General features: G+C 45.7%; 1 long non-coding RNA gene across 1 annotated transcript; it reads left to right on the top strand.

The window, feature by feature from the left end:
- The first annotated feature begins 6019 nt into the window (after positions 1 to 6019).
- LOC138297197 (uncharacterized) lies at positions 6020 to 6623 on the top strand. Its single transcript, XR_011203930.1, has 2 exons — positions 6020 to 6125; positions 6357 to 6623. It is a non-coding gene; the product is annotated as an uncharacterized lncRNA (long non-coding RNA).
- The last annotated feature ends 2449 nt before the right edge of the window (positions 6624 to 9072 follow it).

Raw genomic sequence — 9072 nt, 5'->3', positions numbered from 1 at the left:
CAACTTAGGCTGATAGAGATAGCTATTGCAGAGCAGCTTATGCTGAACTAGGAGACATGCAAAGCTCCTACTATACCAGTTATATCATATAGCACTATATCATAATAATCACAATACTCAGAGTTACCAAAAATAAAGGTAGTTTATTTTAGTGACAATGTGCCAAAAATATCACAGAGGATACACTCCCTTAGGAGGTAAGTAAAAATACACAAAATATACACACAAACCAAAATCAGGTAAGTGAATAATTAGAAAAGTATTGCAAACACTGTAGAATACAATAGGATGCAATAGGCCTGGGGACAACACAAACCATATACTAATATATACTAAGAAAGTGGAATGTGAACAACGTAGGGACCCCAGGCCTAGTGTAGTGTGTAGAGGGTTGCTGGGAGTGAAAGAGGAAATCCTTTGTTCTGCCTTCCTGGGACTGGGCTGCCCAGACCCCAGGAGGGCAGAAGCCTGTCTGTGGGTTGGCAGCAGCAGTAGCTGCAGTGAAAACCCCTGAGAGCTGGTTTGGCAGTACCGAGGGTCCATGCTGGATCCCTGGGGATGCATGGGATTGGCACCCCAATATCAGATTTGGCATGGGGGGACAATTCCATGATCTTAGACATGTTACATGGCCATATTCGGAGTTACCATTGTGAAGCTACATATAGGTATTGACCCATATGTAGTGCACACATGTGATGGTGTCCTCGCACTCACAAAGTCCGGGGAAATTGCCATGAACTATGTGGGAGCACCTTGGCTAGTGCCAGGGTGCCCTCACACTTAGTAACTTTGCACCTAACCTTCACTAAGTGAGGGTTAGACATATAGGTGACTTATAAGTTACTTAAGTGCAGTGTAAAATGGCTTTGAAATACCATGGACATTATTTCACTCAGGCTGCAGTTGCAGTCCTGTGTAAGAATTGGCGGAGCTCCCTATGGGTGGCAAAAGAAATGCTGCAGCCCATATGGATCTCCTGGAACCCCAATACCATGGGTACCTAGGTACCATATACTAGGGAATTATGGGGGTGTTGAAATGGCAATCAGAATTTGTAAAAATGGTCACTAGCCTGCAGTGACAATTTTAAAGACAGAGAGAGCATAAGCACTGAGGTTCTGGTTAGTAGAGCCTTAGTGACACAGTTAGGCACCACACAGGGAACACATTCAGGCCACAATTATGAGCGATGGGGTCCTGGCTAGCAGGATCCCAGTGAGACAGGCAAAAACAAACTGAGACACAAGTAAAAAAAATTGGGGTACTTTCCTACAAAAGTGTACAAGGTGGCAAGGTGGGACACAAGGGGGACAATCAAGAGAGTCTTATTTCCTGGCACGGGTCTTGGCAAGTGTCTCTGGCTTCTGTCTGGGTAGCAGGGAACGTTTGTGGGGTGGTTCACCCTCTGCAGGGGGAGGAGTGCTGGTGGACTGTTGGTCTTTGTGGTTGGGCCTCCTGCCCACTAGCTGCAGTGGAATTGAAGGGCTGGTCAATGGCCTGGCTAGTGGTAGAGGCCAGCTGGTGTGCTATTGCCTCTCTCATGATGTTGGTCATGTCTGCCAGCTCCCCTGCTATGGAGATTAGGGTGGTTTTAATGGCCTGCAAGTCCTCCCTGATCCCCTGATATTGTCACTCCTGTGGCCTCCTGTTCTCCTGCACATTGTCAAGGATCTGGCCCATCGTATCTTGGGATTGTTGGCAGGCTCCCAGGATTTTGGATAGTGCCTTCTGTAGAGTCAGTTCCCTGGTCCTGTCCTCCCCCTGGCACACAGCAGTCCTCCCAGTGTCCTTGTTTGCCTGTGCCTCTGTCCCCTGAGAGGTGTGCCCACTGCCACTGACCCAGGTCCCTGATTGTCTTGGGGGCGAGGTGTGGCCTGGGGTCCCTGTACAGGTGGGCACACTGCTGATTGACTTGTCCTGGGGACAGAGGTGTGGGTACGCTGGGTGGGTGCTGTGATATTGGATACTGAAGGGGGAGGCTCTGTGGTGGTCTGTGAGTGGGCTTGGGTGACCGGCTGTCCAGTGGTCTTTGATGGGCCAAGTAGATCATCCAGATCGAGAAGTCCAGAGTTACTGTCATCACTGGGGGCATCTTCTGTTGGGGGACTAGATAGTAGTGGCACCTCCTCTCCACTGACATTGGCTGGGGTACCTGTGGGAAGGTAAGTGGTGTATTATGCTTCATGTGTGTGACATATTTTACATCCCTGGCTTCCCCTCTATCGCTTTTGTTGCCCATCCACCTTTTGCTTGTGTATGGTGATGTATTGTGGGATTGTTAGTTTTCCTATGCTGTGCATGCTTTAGTGATTGGTGCCCATGCAGGGCTGGGAGGGCTGTCCATGGATTGGTATAGCATGCAGGACTTGGCATTGGGGTTAGTTATATGAGTAGTTGCAGTATGTGGGATGGGGTGGAGTGATGGGAGTGAGGGTGAGGGTGTGAGCTGGCATGCAGGTATGGGAGATGATGAGTGGTAAATGTTGATTTATCAGTGTCCAGTCCTCCAGGTACTCCAGTGAGTCCCTCAGGATGCAGTATTGCCAAGACTTGCTCCTCCCATGCTATGATCTGTGTGGAAGGAGGTGGGGGTCCACCGCCAGTCCTCTGCATGGCGAGCTGGTGCCTTGCTGCTATGGAACGTACCTTCCCCCGTAGGTCATTCCACCTCTTACTGATGTCGTCCCTTGTTCTTGGGTGCTGTCCCACGGCGTTGACCCTGTCCACGATTCTCTACCATAGCTCCATCTTCCTTGCAATGGATATCTTCTGTACCTGTGCTCCGAAGAGCTGTGGCTCTACAAGGACAATTTTCTCCACCATGACCCTTAACTCCTCATCAGTGAAACGGGGGTGTCTTTGTGGTGCCATGGGTGTTGTGTGATGTGTGTTGGTGAGAGTGTGTTGAGTAATGTGGTGGGGTGTGTGATGTTGGGTGTGTGAGGGATGTATGGGTGCAAGTGCTGTGTGTCTAGTTGTCACAGTGGTCTTGGTGTCAGTCTGGTTGCAATGATGTGTATTCGTAAAGGGTTGTAGATAATGTGGGTGTGTGTTTTATAGTGGTGTGGGTGTGTGGATGTGGTGTGTGTATGAGTGTCAGGTGTGTGTTTTTCATAATGACCAATGTAGTGTTGTTTTGTATGTGGGTGTCCATTCTGAGCATGGCGGTATGTGCCGCCAATGGTTTACCACCGTTGAATGTCCGCTGTGGTGATTTGTGGGTCATAATGTGATGGGCGTTGTTTTGTTGACATAACGGCATAGGTTGGGACCGCCACTTTTGCACTGACCTTTGGGCTGGTGAATTTGTGTATGTGGCTGTATTCTGGCGGGTTGGTGTTTGTGTGTCATAATATGGCGAACGGATATTCGCCACTGCAGCAGTATGTTGGCGGCCGTCACCGTGTCGTAAGCGCCATTTAGTACCAATGTCATAATGAGGCCTTAGTCTTTTTCTTGAAGATTTTTTTTGCTGGGATGAAGTCACAAGTTAGATCTGATCTACCTGTAGCCCTCTTCCGTTATGCATTGCAGGATACCTACGATCAACAATGCAGTGACGCTGGGATGAGGTTCTACATACTAAGCAGGATTAGGATGTATCATGTTGTCTTTCATACTATTAAGACGCATGTATAGAGGATTTTGAATAACATAGACAGTTACTTGATCCATAAGTTATATGCACTTGTGGCTGTGGCATTCTTCGTAAACATTTGTTGCCTTGAAAAAGTCACACGTGACGAAACATGTGTTGTTTGTTCATAGATGATTTGACTGGGTATTGTACAGTTTGACAAGCAAGGACTGATTTATCTACTGTATTGATTGATTGAAGAATGTGGCGAGAATATTTACACATTCATTTTGAAATAAAGTCAATACATGGACAGAAATCTACACAGTTGTTCTTCTCTGGACTCATCATATCAAATTATTGAGTTCTGTTGAATCTCCTACTTTCTTCATGAAGAATTCTACATTCGGAATTAGATGATTTTTCATGATGGAAATCTTCGGTCAGGACGAACTTGAAATTGAAGCAACCTCCCTGGAGCCCACTTTGGATACACTGCGTGGGAAGCCTTGGTCAACTTTTTAAGTATGGACTCAGAAACTTTTTTGGAGCTTTTTCTCTCCGACGTCGGGCGGCCCTCCACAGCAAGTCGATTTCAAGCCTAAGTCATCAGGTTGCCTTTCCACAAGTCCCTGGTGAAATCCTGGTAGCCTGGGGCTTTGGAACGTTTCAGCAGGATTAACCTGCTAGTCAGGCCAGATCGCGATTGATGTAAGGCGGCTTGACTCACGCCATTGGGTCGGTCCACCTATGGAACTTTTTTTTTAAGTGCTTCAATCTTCTCCAAACGTCTGGATCGTCATCCAGAAGGTTTTTGACGGTATTTGAAGGTCCTATAGGAGCCCACAACTCACCCCAAGGTTGAGAAGCTCTCAGTTGCACCTTAAATGTTAGGTCTCCAACTCCCAGAATGCACCTGGGGCAAACACAAAAATGACCACTGGTCACTGGTCAGCTGGTCAGTTTCTTCAGGGCTTGATGCAGGGGACTCTGGTCAGCTATTTTCCACCTGTAGCAAACAGGGAGTCCCTTCATGAAGCAGTTGAAGACAGGCAGAGTCCTTTTAGTGTTGAAGCCCATGTGTACAGCTGGTGCTGTCCTTCAGAGTGCAGTGTCCAGGTGCAAGTCAGGAGTCTAGCAGGGGAGTCCTTTTTCCTCTTTGTCTTGTTCATTGTAGGGATCTGAGGTGGGGTGCAGCTCTGTCAGTTGTATCCTTGCTCCTGGTGTTGTAGTTTAGCAGCGATTAGATTAAGCATTAGCAGAAGACATCATGTATTTAGTAACCATTGTGAACATTTCGCGGAATCCATTTTGTATTCATGGCAGCCATTTTCTCTGCCACATGCTGCCATGTGCTCACCATGTGCTCTGTCCTACCTTTCTGTTAACTACTCTTGAAAATCTGCCTAGTGACAAGTTATATTTAGCATCTCCCACTTTCGCACATGCCCAGTAAGGTCTGCAGCTGTTAGTCCTTGAAAACTGTTAGCCCCTCCTACCTGTCAACTGTGCATTTCCACATGACCTTACATGTATGCAAGTCTTGCTTCTATAATTGTACCACCTCCTTTTAGCCCCTGCGTGGGTATAAAAGGACCATGCTCTCTCAGTTCAGTGTGCTACTTCAAACATTACCGAAGGGTGCTGTTTGAACTGTAGTACCACCTCATGAGGTTTAATAAACTTTGTCTTTTATTTCAGTTTCTGTGCCAACTTCTTCCTATATGGTCTGAGGACTTTGTGCAGAGAAAGGTGAACCCCTTGCACTAGTAGGCCTTGCTGAGGCTTATTTCAACAAATTGGCTCCCGAACAGGGACTCATCGGCGACTCGGACGCCCAACGGATTGGTCGCGACGAAGGATTGGGATCTCTCTGCGGATCAATGCCTGAGGAGACTCGAGTCTTGGCAACCACAGCGTTATTCCCTTCTTTCTCATTTTACCATCCAGGTGGCGCCGGTCCTCGACTCAGATCCTTTTTGTTCATTCGTCATGCAGTGACCATTTGGTCGATTTTAGAACTTGGCAGTTGGAACCTGGACACCCTGTGATTGGTAAGAGCCGTTTTACGGCAAAAGCTGTGGGTTTTGATGCCTTTGTTTGGTAATGAAGATTAGCACTACTTACTGCGGCTCAAGAGTTTTGGGTGTGTGACGGGGTGTCCCCGTCACAACACGCTCCCAATGACGTATCGGACAGTGCCGATACGTCATTTCCGCGTCTCCCCGTTGCCGGGGAAACGCAACGAGAGCGAGGCTGGCAGTCTCGCGTTGCCGGGGAAACCATTATGGTTTCCCGGCACGAAGAAGGTAAAAGGAAAGAGACGCCGCACCGAGGGGGAGAGCCCGTCGGGGAGGAGGAGAGCAGGAGAACCGAGGAACTCGCCGGCGAGCAGGAGCACCCGAGAGTATTACCGATTTGGCAGGAAGGACGAGGAAATCCTGGGAACCCCGAAGAGACCGAACAAAGAAACCCTGAGAGGAGAGTGCAGACGGAGGACTGCTACAACGCCAGCCACGACCCTGGAGGGTCGTGGCTAACCAAGGTACGGTCCTTGTGGACACCAAAGAGGGGCATAACTAAGAAAGGGACTGGGGAGGGGATATAAAGGAGGGGGAAGGAGAAAGGGACAATTAAGAAGGGGCACAGAAACCAGCACCTTTGTGACACCTTTACAACACCCTTATTAGACTTTTGTTTTGTGTGGACCCATTTACTCCCCCACTTCCTCACGACCACCAAACCCCTCCTTGTGTTTTTTCCCTTTCTTCCCCAGTCCATGCTAGGAAAGAAGTACAAACCCTATTCTAAGACCCTATACTTACCCGGCGTTTTGTCCTTCTATTTCCGGTACCATCCTGGATTTCCCTGAGAGGACAAGCCACCACGCAACCTGAAAGAGAAGAAAACAATTAGAAGACCACACCAATCCGGGAAGGGGGAAAAGCAGACGAACAAGCTCACAAGTGCGGGAAGAACAAACACCACCACCATACACCTTTATTGCTATTAATCATTTAGAATAAACCACTTATATAATCAACTCCATACCTCTCCGTTGCCTTTATACTGTTCGGACTGTTACAGGGTGACTAGTCAATTTGTGTCCTTTGAATTGACATATAAATTGCACTTTATATAGGCAGGTAATGAGGAGAATTTTTTCCAATTTAATTTTGATTTGAACAGCACCTTAAGTGCTACTTTGATTATAATATTGCATATTCTGTACTATTTTTGGCATGCCTGTTTTTAGCGCACTTCATAGGATGTGTTGCTTTTGTAATGGTACCAATTTGAGACTGGAAGAATCGCAACCGGCACCCCCAGAGGGGACGCCCAATAGAGATATGTATGTTAAACATGGTCTTTCTTCTATAATGTACAGCACATTAAGGAATAAATACACTCGTGCGGATCCTGAGTTACGTTGGCCTATGCATGGGTCATTTGATTTGCGAAAGATTGAGTATGTGGAACAATGTATGTGTAAGCGAAAGTCTAGGCAAGATATGTTTGACTGTGTACGAATGTGGGAGAAAGAAGTGGTGGACGAATGAAGCGTGAGCAAGCCTTGCTTGAAAAAGAGCAGCGGAAGAATGTATATGTGAAAGCATTGGAAATGAGAAAGAAAGAAATAAATGACTTAAAGGAGCTAGAAGAGAAAGAACGTAAATTACAGGTAACTGTCCAATACACCGTTAGGCAACCTCTCTATCCTATCCTTAATAAACCACATGATGATTTTGGGTATGTGGAATGATACCTGTGCATCAAAAGATCTCTTCCTTTTTCACACAATGGTTCTTGTCAAGCTTGGTATACGCTTTTGTTTTCATCTGGAAAACGTACAGAGGCGGACTTCTTTTTCGCCTTAATAAAGTATGCTACCAAGACAAATATGGGTATCCCCAAGCCAAAGGATCTAAATGGGAATGGGAAGAGTATCAACCGGACAATGTTTCAATACCATATGCCTTCACAAATATAAGAGACTCTGACAAGAAAGAACAATTTGTGATTTCTGTTACAAAAACTAAAGCAGATTTATGTATATGTAGCATTGGGCGAATTCTAGTAGTGATAAGCGATTGTACCTTGATTTTAACTATTGAGGGTGTAAATAGTAGTAGTTTTACAGCTTCACATAATACATATTTTGTTTGTGGTAACTATGGATATTACCAACTACCTGTTGGGTGGTCAGGTGTGTGTTATGTATCTTTTCTACTACCCCCTGTGTTTTTGGCCCCTGCATCATATCACCGAGATTTTAAACTGTTCAATGACATCATTAAAAATAGATATAAAAGGGCAATAAGTACAAATGAGGTAGACCAAACGGATACTAGCCTGCAACAAAATGTTGATTTTAATTTAGGGTTGTTCTCCTTTGTGGGTGCTGCGTTAAACAATAGGAAAGTGAGACGATTGACTAGGGTTGTGGAAGCTGTTACCAACCAAGCAGCTCTGGCACTTGGGAATATTACTGAGGAGCTCCAAATTGAGAGGATTGTAGCGCTCCAAAATCATATGGTACTAGCTGTGATATTAGCTGACCGAGGTTGTGCATGTCGCATCATCGGTAGTAGTTACTGTGTTTTTATCACAGATCACTCACCTTCAGTATATGATGCAATATCTAAATTGCATAAAATTGCTGCAGAAATACACACAGCCTGGGGCTGGAAACTACTGACTATCCTGTGTGTAATGATTGCAATATTTTTCACGTACTGTATCTGTATTCAGTGTGGTCCAATGTTCTGCTCCATGTGTATTACTGCGTGTATGCCTACCAAAAGAAATATTACAGAAATGAAAGTACAACACATGTTAGATAAGGAAATAGCTGAAATGATGAGCATAAATATACAAGATGAATATTTAGATTATCCCAGAAAGACGAATGTCTTCAGCTAATGCTGAAAGGGTCGTCTGTTGTAGTTTAGCAGCAATTAGATTAAGCATTAGCAGAAGACATCATGTATTAAGTAACTATTGTGAACATTTCGCTGAATCCATTTTGTATTCATGGCAGTCATTTTCTCTCCCACATGTTGCCATGTGCTCACCATGTGCTCTGTCCTACCTTTCTGTTAACTACTCTTGAAAATCTGCCTAGTGACAAGTTATATTTAGCATCTCCCACTTTCGCACATGCCCAGTAAGGTCTGCAGCTGTTAGTCCTTGAAAACTGTTAGCCCCTCCTACCTGTCAACTGTGCAGTTCCACATGACCTTACATGTATGCAAGTCTGCTTCTATAATTGTACTACCTCCTTTTAGCCCTTGCGTGGTTATAAAAAGACCATGCTCTCAGTTCAGTGTGCTACTTCAAACATTACCGAAGGGTGCTGTTTGAACTGTAGTACCACCTCATGAGGTTTAATAAACTTTGTCTTTTATTTCAGTTTCTGTGCCAACTTCTTCCTATATGGTCTGAGGACTTTGTGCAGAGAAAGGTGAACCCCTTGCACTAGTAGGCCTTGC

This window comes from Pleurodeles waltl, chromosome 5 (assembly GCF_031143425.1).
Source record: "Pleurodeles waltl isolate 20211129_DDA chromosome 5, aPleWal1.hap1.20221129, whole genome shotgun sequence".
Classification (NCBI taxonomy): Eukaryota; Metazoa; Chordata; class Amphibia; order Caudata; family Salamandridae; genus Pleurodeles; species Pleurodeles waltl.
This window is presented reverse-complemented; position numbering and strand designations above follow the sequence as displayed.